The following is a 13,438-nucleotide window of genomic DNA, read 5'->3' on the forward strand; positions in this document are numbered from 1 at the left end:
ACTTACATTGGATGGTATCGGGACATGCAGTAATTCTGTTTGACTATGGATTCTACATTTCAGTATAATAAAGGAAAGAGGAATAATTTTGAATTCGCATAAGGTATTTTCTGAGTGAGTGTTACAGTTGTGGTATTTATGGAGGTGCTTAAGAAGAATAAGTGGCTTATGAGCCTTAGGGCGGTGTAGTTTTATGTTAGGATGTCTTGTAGTGAGATTTGGGTAAAGTAGTGGTGTTCTGATAAGGAGGAATGGCAACTTGAGGATAATCCATAAGAAACTCGGAGAAAATAGGACAATTGGGTAACATGCTGGATCAATATGGTAATGGTATGCTCGGTTCTTTTAGTTCTTATAATGAGGTGAGGCTTTACGAGTGTTTTGTGGCAATACTCTCGGATTTGGCAACCTGTGTGGCTTGGTCAAGTTAGAGAAATTCAGTTCTGATAGCTTGGTTATGTGCAAATGGATTTCAAAGTGTTCATGATGGTTTCTACCATGGTTTGAACCAAATATTTTCTACCGGTGTGGGGAACATGTTGTGTATTGTGATTTCCTCCTGGAAAGAAGCAAGAGAGAGGTTTCTAACTAATAGGGTACATAATTTGCTGGTGACTCAGAGTTTATAATGAGATTCTCGTGCCTTTCACATGATAGATGTAATGTGTTGTGCCGGATTTAGATTTACATGTACAAGGTGGCAGTTCATTCTTGAAAGGAAGATCACGAATTTTGGACAGAATGGTCAGTTTTAGATATTTAGATTAATGTTATAACTGCTCGATAATCCCTGAGAAGGGTGCGCATTTCAAAAGGCGCATTGTGTTTTGACTTACGGATATTCATTGGTATTACAGTACTCACCTGGTTGATAGACTATTGATATTCAAATTATTGCTATGTGGCACAGAAGAATTATGAAAGTATTTCTGATGGGAAGATCGTGAATGGAAGATGTGTTAGTCATTCTAGTGCTGGAGTTGGGATCAGTTACGGTGATTCATGTGTTTGATGAATTTGGAGACTCAGAGTTCTCAGAAGTATATTATTTCGGGTTGCGTCCTGTTTGAGATGAGTATTTTCTTTAAACTCAGTGGAGGCACTAGATGCGTTAATTATTTGTGATAGCTACACGCTATAGGGGTGCATATATGTGAGGTTTGAGCCAATGTTCGAGCATCAGGGAAAGTATTCATACTCAAAAGAATGCGTAGGCTATAATATGCCTAGAGTTGACTGTTAAGCGTAAAGTTACAACGTTTCTTGTGTTCGTACCTTTGCTGATAACTATATGGGCTACATTTGAGGTTACAAAGAGGCTAATTCCCCTGAATAAGCGGGGAAGTTACTATTTCTGCGTTAACTTGCCGATTTGAAGTGTGATAGCAAACTTTGCACATGCTTACACTATGGCGTGCTATTTATACCAGTCCAGGAGCATGAGAATCTTATTTCATTATCATATACACGTGTGCTTGTTTAATTTCTCCTGTATGATATGTTGGGACTGGAGGCCTGTGACCATGTCGGGCGATGCATATTATTGGTACGTGAGTTGTCTGTCCCATGTGTGGGAATTTTATTTCTATGATAATTTATCTGATTCATTAATTTCCTTCCTCTACAATTATGCATATGGGTCTACGGTTATCCTCTTCACGAAATTGAGGAGTTGGTTGTAACATTGCGGTTGTGGTGGTGCTTGTTGAACTTGCAATACGGTTCTCTCCCTTGAGACATCTCCCATATTTGGGTACACGAATTGCGCAATTGGGGCTTGAGTTATATTGATGTGGCGTGTCTGTGAGATAGTTGTGTTTAATAATATAAGGTCATTGGACCTAGAATGGGTATTATCATATTTGATTACGGTATATTCGAGAGGATAATATTGAAAGTCAGCTTAGAAAGTAATTATGGTTCTGGTTAGGGCGAGAGAGCTCCATGACTTGTTGCTTTGATAAGGGGTCGTGAGATTTCTGCATGTATCTTTTATTATCAGCAGTGTACGAAGGTTTTTTGAACGAAGTTTGGCTTGATATGAGGTTTTATACTAGTACTTGGTTGGTTTTGAGTAGTTACTGTGATCAGAAATAGTGTTACGAGTATGCGAGTTGTGTAGTATGTTATGCGATTATATCTGGGATTATGGTTATGGTTGGATACAACTTGTTCAGGCTTATACAGTGTATAGATGTGCGATTCGGGTCTTGAAAAGAATTCTGGATGTTAGAAATTTGGCTCCAAGGTTTTTAGACTAAGGTTAAATTAATGATTTTTAGTTAGATTGTGTGGCCAGGCCTATATAGAATAGGGTGACGTGAGATCACCCCCGGGTATGTGCGTGGTAAGGTGGAATAGAGATTTGAAGGTTAAGAACAATCATGGCACATTCGAGGACGAGCGTATGTTTAAGTGGGGGAGATTGTAACGACCCGACATATCGTTTTGAGCATTTACGCACCTTTCAACTATTTGAAATCTTGAATAACTTCCTACGAGGTTTTATGACTTGTGTGAATTGTCGGTTTTGGTTTTAAAGTATTTCGGAGTTAGCTTGGAAGAATGAATTTTCATGTTGGAAGCTTAAGTTGAAATAGTTGACCGAATATTGACTTATGTGTAAACAACCTCGTAATTTAATTCTGATTCCAATAGCTCCGTATGGTGATTTTGGACTTAGGAACGTATCCGAAAAATTATTTGGAGGTCCGTAGTGGAATTAGGCTTGAAATGTCGAAAGTTGAATTTTGAAAAGTTTGACCGGGGGGGTTGAATTTTTGAAATCGAGGTCGAAATTCGATTCTGAAAATTTGAATACCTCCGTTATGTCATTTATGACTTGTGTGCAAAATTTAAAGTCATTCCGGATTGATTTGATGTATTTCGGCACAAGATATAAAATTTGAAAGTTCAAAGTTTATAGATTTTGATTTGAGGTGCTATTCGTCATTTTGATGTTGTTTGATATGATTTGAGGACTCGAGTAGGTCCGTGTTATGTTATGGAACTTGTTGGTATGTTTGGACGGGGTCCCAAGGGGCTCGGGTGAGTTTCGAATGGTTAACAGATCAAATTCGGACTTAGAAGAAAAATCTAAAGTTTCTGCCTTCTGGTGCAATCGCACATGCGGAACCTGGCTCGCAGGTGTGACCATGCAGAAGCGCAATGGACATCGCAGAAGCGGAGGCTGGGCTGGTGACTGTGGAGCGCAGATGCGGACACGCACCTGCGCGTGGGGGATCGCAGAAGCGATATTTTTTGCAGAAGCGGGGGAAAGATCCACAAGAGCGGTTGCGCAGAAGCGGTTCAAATTTCCACAGGTACGAAAACCCCCGGGCAGTACAAAAACAGAGGGGTTCCGAGTTTTTGCCATTTTTGGACATTTCAAGCTCGGGTTGGGCGATTTTGAGCGAGGTTTTCACGGGAGAACTTGAGTTAAGTCCCTTGTGATCATTTCTACTCCATAATATTGAATTATCATCGAATAATCCGACTAGATTACATATTTTTTAGGTGTAAACCGAGGGTTTGAATTTAGTAATTTGGAAATAAGATTTGATGATTTGGAGGCCGAGTTGATATTGAATTTTGATAAAATTAGTATGGTTAGACTCGTGATTGAATGGGCTTTCGAATTTTGTAACTTTTGTCAGGTTTCGAGACGTAGGCCCCTCGAGCAATTTTTGAGCTAAATTTCGGATTTTGATGGAAAAATTAATATTTTCTTATGGAATTAATTCCAATAAATTTTATTGACTCAAACGAATTATTATGACTAGAATTGAGGCATTCGGAGGCCGATTTGCGAGGCAAAGGCATAGAAGAGTAAAGAATTTTACATTTTGAGGTAAGTAACAGTTATAAATCTGGTTCTGAGGGTATGAAACCCCGGATTTTGGTATCTTGTTATTACTTTAGAGATGACGCATATGCTAGGTGACGGGCGTGTGGGCATGCACCGATGGGATTGTGACTTGGTCCGTCCCGTGGAAATTGTAAAGTTGAATAACTTGTTGATAACTATGTGCTCTATATGTGTTGTGAAAATTTGACTATAAGTCATGTTAGAAATCATGTTTAGGCTATATGTTGGGACCCACAGAGGTTGTGTACATGTTTAACTATCTGCTTAATTGTTATTTTATACTTAGTCACAGTTTACTTGATTATTTTATCCCAGTCTCTATTGTTCATTATTGATGCATCATATCATTATTTTTTGGGCTGATTTCATGATTGTTGAGAGCCCGAGAGACTGGAGAGATTTATGACTGAGCGAGGCCGAGGGCCTGATTATGAGATATTATACTATAGCACGTGAGTTGTCCGTGCGGATTCTTATATTATACTATAGCATGTGAGTTGTCTGTGCAGCACGTGAGTTGTTCGTGCAGCACGTGAGTTGTCCGTGCGGATACAGATATTATACTATAGCACGTGAGTTGTCCATGCAGCACGTGAGTTGTCCGTGTGGATCCAGATATTCATACTATAGCACGTGAGTTGTCCGTACGGATTATAGCGTTTGGGCTGTAGGAGCCCCATCGGAGTCTGTTCACCCCCAGTGAGTGCGGGTACCTATTGAGTGTGAGTGTTGAGGGCTGGGAGCCCAGTGAGTGATTGTTGTCCTGAAAGGCTGTACTTGCTTTTCATTTGTTGTTGCACTTAGTTGCTATCTGTCATTGTTGTAAAAATTTTTGAAAGATTTTATATCTGGAATACATGAACTTGAATTATATAGAATTGATTTGACTTAAAATGCTAGATTTGAAAGCATGTCTATTCTTTGCTGGAATTACTGAAAATGAACTATAATTGTGTAGCTCGTCACTATCTTTAATTCCTTATTTATTATTGTTACTTGCTGAGTTGGTTGTACTCATACTATACCTGCACTTCGTGTGCAGATCCAGGTATTTCCGGACATAGCGGGTGCTAATTCTCTCGCACAATTGATTTTTCGGAGATTTAGAGGTAGCTGCCGTGTTTCGCATACCTTGTCTCTCATTCCCTATCTCCTTGTTTACTGTATTTGGTCTCAGACTATTATAGACTGTATTTTTCCAGACTTGTATTCATGATAGATGCTTATGTACTCAGTGACACCAGGTTTTGAGAAGTGTATGTATCAGTATTTGTGGGATTTTATATTGTATTTAAATATTATATTTTCAAACTTAAAGGAAATCGGGGGTTATTGATGTTATCGGCTTGCCTAATATTGAGATAAGCGCCATCACGATAGGTCAGATTTTGGGTCGTGACAATATATTCCTATATGCTTTATATTAACAAGTACTGATGTAGAAAAGATTCAAATAGGACGTGTGGAACTTCACCATTTGCCGGCTAAATAAACTAAATTAAATAGTGGTAACTTCTTTCTTGGATATAAATTTATGAGATATATTTACGCGTACGGTTTTGAATGGTAACATGTCTAGATAAATAGCAAAGCCAATATTGTTGACCTATTCAAAGACCAAATATTTTTTTTTTCATATAATAAAAAGACATAACTGGAAGCAAGTTCTTATAGTTCAACCTATCAAATATTTTCATAGGCAAAGTAAGTCTTCCTTGTATGTTTTTTTCTTCTTCATATAAGTACCTAATGTAAATGCCTAATTTTTGCTCTTGTCTTTTACTTCTACATTATAATTTTAGGATTATTATATGTGTATTTGTAGGATTTTTAAGTTAGATTATGTTAAATAATTTGATAAGGGGGTTAAGGGATTGAGTTTTATTATTTTTAAAGCCAAAATTGGCCCAAAAATAGACCACGATCATAGGACCAGTAGCTCCAAGACCTGGTCCAGATGGGGTGCCTCGAAGACGCCAAAACGACGTCATTTTGTTTAAGTGGTGAGATTAAATCTCAGCCACCCATCTTAACTTGATCTGACGGTCCAAGATCACTCCCCACCCTAGGTATTTAAAGCCACAAAATCTAAAACATTGGCCCCCATTTCCCCTATTTTCTTCTTTCTTCTCCCTCTCTTCTCTCTCTCACCCTTTCTCTGTGCCGCCACCCATCTCCGCCGGCCGGAAATCACCTCACGGCGGCGGCACACCTCCAAACCTCCCCAAAATTTCACCACTTCTTCCGCTCAACCTCCTCTCCATGAATCCGAACCCCAAATCCCCATAACCCATCTCAATCTCCGTAAATCTAAGCCTAACTGAAACCCAAGCTGCCGCTTACCACCCCCAAACTCCGAATATTTACACCACCGGCCTCCTCTCACTCTCAACTTCTCCATTCCATGCCCCAAAACCTTCAAACCCCTCCGAACAATGGCCGAACACTGGTCATCCACCCCCATTGCCGCCTCACGCTTCACGACCACCATCACTACCTCACCACCCACACGACCCCAACCTTGTATGGAATTGGAATCAATTTCGGTATGCCGAAATTTCTTTTTTTAGCAAAAGTCATTGAGAAACTAGAACTTTGGGAGTCGATTTACCGCGGTTTGCATCGTCTTTGAGTTTGAGGGAACCGTTTTGGATCATTTGGTATAGCCCTTAACCTTTTCTTTTTTCTCTTTTTTCTTTCTTTCTTTGTTGTCTAGTTTCTATGTTCTCATTTTAGGTTCTGTTTTGATTCGTTTATTGTGATCAACTACTGATAATTAAAGTTTCAAGTTAGGTTTATTTAATTAGTTACCTCTATTTAGTTTAGTTGTCTGTTAGGCTGTTATTGATTAAACGTGATCTTTAGTGTATTAGTTAAATCATTCACTTAGTTAGTTGATTGTTTAGTTATTGAACGTCATCGTCGTTTATTAACAATGCTTGTCTAATTCTTGATTTGAGCATTAGCTTATGAATTTAGTTGTTTGTTCTATATTTAGTTTGCACAAATAAAATTGATTTAGCCTAGTTAGTTTGAGTATTAGTTACAATGAAAGTTATTTATGTTTTGACAATCCATAGTTGTTTAAGTTTGATTTATTTTGAGCAAGTAATTTAGTGTTGATGGTTAAAATCTGAAGTTTAGGTTATTTTATCACAAAATAGGGAAATAATAGCCTACTTTTTACTAGTAGGGTGGCTGAAATGATATTTTTTCTCATTGCTTCTGACATAGCAGATTTTCAGGCTGTCCTTTTACCTTTTGGACAGATTTTAAACAGTGTTTAGCACACAAAGTCAGTCTTTTGGACAGACTTTTGGTGAACCAAAATCTGTCCAAAAAATCTGATTTTATTTGCCTATTTAAAGGGCTGCTCTTCTCCTATTAAGGGGACTCTCTTACACTTAGAATGGAGATCCTTATTTAAGGAAAAGGAAACACAACTTGAGAGCAGCTGGAGTAACTTAAAAACTCTCTACAATCTTCCTTCTTTGAGAAATATTCCAGAAAAATGAAAGAACGTAAAAGAAAAAAATGTTTTCTGTAGTCTTCTTCTTTAGTTTCTGATTTTGGTTCTGCAAGTTTTTGGAGGTGAATCTGTTTGATTTTACTGGTTCATTTATTGTTGTTGCTGGTTAGTTTTGGCTGGGTTTAGTTGTTGTTTTTCTATACCATGCTGCTGTTGTCTGATTCTTCTGCAATCTAGGTATTTCTCATTAACCATGTAGTTCTCCGAATGATCTTGGAATGATGAAGTTCAGGTACTTATCCAAGCTATCTGCTATTTTTATACTCTTTTGTCTCTGTTTATGAATGATGGTCCATTTTATTCCTATGTGCATGCTCATATGTGGGTAACAACATGTGTTGTCTACTCTCCTCCCTCTAAGTTTAGTTATCTCTCTTTATTCTAGTATTGTTTTACTGTAAACATAAATCATGAGATGAACTTATCTAAGCTTTCTTTTGTGATTGAATTTTAGAATATCAAAAAAAAAAAAAAAAATCCTACATGTAGTGAATATGTGATAAAGGTTTGCATTAGTTTTTGTTTAGAAAAGAAAATCTCTAAGTAGATTGAAATTATATGTTTTTGAGGTATATTAGCAGTTGAGTTTTTATTAGTATTAATGTAATATTTCTGTTCATGGTTAATTTTCAAGTTTATTTGGAAAAATTGTTGTTGTCTATTTCTTAAGTGTTTCAACAATAATCCTGCTTCATTTCATTTCTCGTTAAGAAAATATTTTGTCATTCTCGGTTTGTGTATCTTTGGTTTGTTTCTTTTAAATATTCTACTACTTTTAATTTGTTTGTAGCATGTTGAAATTAGTTAAATGCAGTGTATTGTTGAGCAATATGACTTTTTGTTAATAAAATAAGTTGGGCTTAATTCTAGTTAGACAATTAATTGGTTAGAAGATATATTGAAACAAGTTAGACGTCTAAACCAATACGGACCAATTAACTAAACCCAACGGCTCCAAATAACAATAAAATAAAGTTGTCCCCTTCTCCCCCTTAAATAAAAGTCGAATTTTTCCTTTAAATAATTAAAATTACCTTTAATAATTAATTAGAGTGGGTGGCCTAATGCCTTGAAAAACCTATAAGCAAGAAATGATCCAAGCTTTCAAATGCTATTTCTTTTTACCAACTCCAATAACAATAAGATTTTTTTAATAACTAAAGTATTTAAATAATTTAATCACCCATATTTCTCTATTTTTAATAATATTAAATGCTAGGCAACTAGTTGTAACGACTCGACCGGTCGTTTTGAGTATTACAATCCCATTTTCTCATTTACTACTCAATTTATGTTTACAATTATTTTATGACTTACCGGGTTAATTGGTTCGGGTCCATTGACGTTTTGGAATGAATTGGAACATTTAGTTCCAAGGTATAAAGCTCAAGTTAAAATAGTGACCGGATGTTGACTTATATGTAAACGACCCCGCAATAGAATTTTGATAATTTCAATAGCTATGTATGGTAATTTTGGACTTAGGAGCGTGTTCGGAAAATTATTTGGAAGTCCGTAGCGGAATTGGCTTGAAATGGCAAAAATTGAATTTTCGGGAAGTTTGACCGGGTAGTTGACTTTTTAGTATCGGGGTCGGAATTCAATTATGAAACTTTTCATAGCTGTGTTATGACATTTATGACTTGTGTGCAAAATTTAAAGTCATTCTGGATTGATTTGATGTGTTTCGGCACAAGATATAGAATTTGAAAGTTCAAAGTTCATAGATTTTGATTTGAGGTGCGATTCGACGTTTTGATGTTGTTTGATGCGATTTGAGGTCTCGAGTAGGTCCGTGTAATGTTATGAAACTTGTTGGTATATCTGAACAGGATCCCGAGTGGCTCGGTGAGTTTCAGGGTGAGTTTTGAGCGAGTCCGGGCATTTCGACACTTTGGTGTTGTTCTGGAACGTTGGAAGTGCGGACCACATAATTTTGTGTGCTGAGGCACATTTTTGAGTGTTGTAGCAGATGAAAAAGTGCTGCAGCAGATGAAAATGTGCGGACCGCAGAGGAAAAATACGGACCGCACAATTTTGTCTGCGGCCGCACTTAAGGGGTTCTGCAGGTTCGATGGTCTTACTTCGGAGGCTTATATATTTTATTTCACATTGAATTTGGATATGATTCAAAAATAAAAGTTGTATCCCTTTGAATCTAGTATCCAGAAAGGTATAGCATTAATCATCTGGATATATGTACAGAAAGTTATGGACATTTTACTGAAACCTGGTAGTGTAGAGTGTTGAAGTGCGGCCGCACAATTTGGAGTGCAACCGCAGAACCTGGAATGTGCGGACCGCACAAATATTGTGCGGTCAGCACAATGAGAGGTCGGATTGTGTATTATAAAATCGAGGGTTTGGGTATTATTTCACATTTGGACTTTGGGAGCTCGATTTGTGACGATTTTTCGTGAGTTTTTCAAAAAATTCATCGGAGTAAGTGATTCTAACTCAGATTTGGTTAATATACATGAATATATCATCGCTTTCATCATTCAATTAGTAGTTTGAGATGAAAATTTGAGGAAAATTGTAGAAATTTCATAAAATGAATTTTTTAGATTTGAATGTCGATTCGAAGTCAGATTTGAGTGAAACTAGTATGGTTGGACTCATAATTGAATGGATTATTGTATTTTGTGATTTCATCGTATTCTGAGACATGGGCCCCACAGGCAATTTTTGGAGTGTAATTTCGAATTTTGTGGAAAAATATTAGTATTTTGATATTGAATTAATTCTTGTAAGTTGTATTGACTTAAACGAATTAATTGTGACTAGATACGAGGCTTTCAGAGGTAAATTTGTATGGCAAAGGCATAGCGAAGAAAAGGATTACACGGTTTGAGGTAAGTAACTCTTCTAATCTTGGAGGTGAGAGTATGAACCCTGAATATATATATTATATGAATTGTTGGGAGGTGACGCACATGCTAGGTGATGGCCGTGTGAGCGTGCACCATGGAAATTGTGACATAATTGTCTCCGTGGAATTTTGTAGTCAAATAGTCTTGGCATTTTCTATGTAGTTTTATGTGCTGAAGAAATTGAGTTGAGAATCATATTAAAAATCATGTTGAGGCTATGTGCCAGTATTATTAGGACCCACAAAGGTCATATTGCTATAAATTATTTGTTTTAAATTGAAAATCCATACTTAGTCATATTCATGTCATTATATATCATATCTAAGTCTCTGCTATTATTTATTGATATATCATATCATCATTTTTGGGGTATTTTTATGACATTGTGAGCCCATGAGAGAGAGACTGGAGAAATTAATGACTGAGTGAGGCCGAGGGCCTGATTGTGAGGATAATTATGGGATCGGGATGTACGCCGCAGCAGGCCATATTGGCTTTATATACTTTATTATTATGGGATCGAGTTGCACGCCGCATCAGGCCAGATTGGCTTATTATAACACGTGAGTTGTCCGTGTGGATACAAATATTGATACTATAGCACGTGAGTTGTCCATGCAGCACGTGAGTTATCTGTACAAATTATAGCGCTTGGGCTGAAGGAACCCTTCCGAACTCTGTACACACCCTCAATGAGCGCAGGTATCTACTGAGTGCGAGTGCCGAGCGATTGGGAGGACTGAGTAATGGGGAGGACTGTGTGAATTTATACTCTGAGAGTATGCATATGAGTTCATCTCTTAGGTACATTGCATTGACATGCATACATGACAAACATGCATAGAGATGTATTTTTCCTCATGCGGTACGATATTACATCATTCCTGATTTCTCACACATATTGGCAGATGGGCATAGTGGTGCATTTGTTTTACACTGGTTATCTGGAAACAAAAATAAAATATCTTATTTATTATTGAAAGGATTTTGGGAAAATTATTGTTTTCAAACTTATTCATATTTTTGGCAGCTCCGGTAAACGATTTGGGTTTTCATTGATGTACTTGAAAGGCAGAACTATTTTCAGAAATCAGGTTTTTGCTGAGCATTTGATTGTTGTGTTACTTCTGGTATTACTTGTTTAAGTTATTATGAACTATTGTTGGTTATTAAAGTTGGGACCCGACCTTGGTACAACCTTGTCACTACTTTCAATCTAAGGTTAGGTTTGTTACTTGTTGAGTACATGGGGTCGGTTGTACTCATACTACACTTCTGCAGCTTGCGTGCAGATATTGGCTGCTGATATTGCTGTGTTCGTTGGGAGCTGGATCTCAAGACATATCTTCGTTCTGGTTGTAGCTGCCTCTTGTTCATGGTAGCCTTAGATTCATAAAACTCTATTTATGTACTTTTCAAACAGATGGTGTATTTACTTCATACCAGCTTTGTAAACTCTATTCTTAGAAGCTCATGATTTGTACTACCAGTTCTTGGGGAATGTATAAGGTTAAGATAACTATTTACTTAAATTGCTTTATTAATTGTTATTGGAATTAGTTAGTGGTTAAGTGGCTTACCTAGTGGGTGGGTTAGATGCCATCACGATTAGTCGGATTTTGGATCGTGACACTAGTAGGCGCGCTTTAATTTTTTCATTCACGGACTCGCTTGCGTAGCGTGATATTTTGTTCATTAAATTAATTCAATAATCTCATCCCATATCCATTATTTTTAGTTAATTTTTTTAATTTAATTAATCATTTTCTAAAATCGCGGATTCGCTTGCGTAGCGCGATAGTTGAATTTTTTTAATAATTTTCAAGAATTAATTTTCTCAAATGTAGTAATTTCTTAAAAGTACTACAAATAATTGATTGTCATGATTTCGGATTCGCTTGCGAGGCACAATTATGATAAGTTAATTAGTTTTGTTATTCGATCGTGCATTCGCCTGCATAGCATGGTTATGACAACGTAGTTTATCCAAAATCATTTTTTAAAATAATTCTAATAGTTAAGAAATAAAAAGCGATTAGGTAAAACATGAAAATCATATAAATCACAGTTTGTCCAAAATTAATTCAAGCCAAGTTTTAAGTCAATAAAGTGACCATGCTAGAACCACGGGACTCGGGAAATACCTTACATCTTCTCCCCGGTCAACAGAATTTCTTATACGGACTTCGTTTTCGCAGGTCAATAATAAAAGATTCAAACCTTCCTTTGACTAGGGATTCAAATAAAAGGTGACTTGGAACACCGAAAAATCAATTCCAAGTGGCGACCCTGTAAATAAAATAATCCATATTCAAATTTATCACTTCAATTGGAAAAACTTTTTAACCCACAATCCATAACACAACACACATATCTTTTGAGGTTAAAAAGGGGTGTGACAACTAAATAATTTAATGATATGAAAATGAATTGGCTAAAAGTAGCGTCTTTAATGTCATTATTTGCATGAGATTAAAATTTTTCTGGTATGTAACGACCTGACCGTTCGTTTCGAGAGTTATAACCTTATTTTCCCCATTCCTACTTCTTTTTGTATTATTCAGCTATATTATATTATATCGGGTTAGTTGGTTCGAGTCCGAAAGGAACTCAGAGTGAAATGAGACACTTAGTCTCATAATTGAAAATTTTAAGTTAGAAAAGTGGACCGGATATGGACCTATATGTAAACGACCTCGGATTTGAATTATGATGATTCCAATAGCTCTGTATGGTGATTTTGGGCTTAGGAGCGTGTCCGGAATATTATTTGGAAGTCCGTAGAGGAATTAGGCTTGAAATGCAGAAAGTTTTATTTTTGAGAAGTTTGACCGGAGGGTTGACTTTTTGATAGCGGGGTCGGAATCCGATTCTGAAAATTATAATACCTCTGTTATGTCATTTAGGACTTGAGTGCAAAATTTGAGGTCAATCGGACGTGATTTGATAGGTTCCGGAGTTATTTATAAAAATTAGAAATTTCAACGTTCATTAGGCTTAAATTGGGGTGTAATTCATGGTTTTAGCATTGTTTGAGGTGATTTGAGTATTTAACTAAGTTCGTATGATATTTTAGGACTTGTTGGTATATTTTGCTGAGGTCCCGAGGACCTCAGGTGAGTTTCGGATGATTAACGGATCAAAAATTAAACTAGAATAACTGCGGCA

The 13,438-nt window shown here is 36.7% G+C and overlaps 1 long non-coding RNA gene across 1 annotated transcript; it reads left to right on the forward strand.

The window, feature by feature from the left end:
• The first annotated feature begins 6,002 nt into the window (after positions 1-6,002).
• On the forward strand, positions 6,003-11,760 carry LOC104100137 (uncharacterized). The gene is made up of 4 exons (XR_687178.4): positions 6,003-6,528; positions 7,575-7,629; positions 10,185-10,252; positions 11,552-11,760. It is a non-coding gene; the product is annotated as an uncharacterized lncRNA (long non-coding RNA).
• The last annotated feature ends 1,678 nt before the right edge of the window (positions 11,761-13,438 follow it).

Source organism: Nicotiana tomentosiformis, chromosome 7 (genome assembly GCF_000390325.3).
Source record: "Nicotiana tomentosiformis chromosome 7, ASM39032v3, whole genome shotgun sequence".
Classification (NCBI taxonomy): domain Eukaryota; kingdom Viridiplantae; phylum Streptophyta; class Magnoliopsida; order Solanales; family Solanaceae; genus Nicotiana; species Nicotiana tomentosiformis.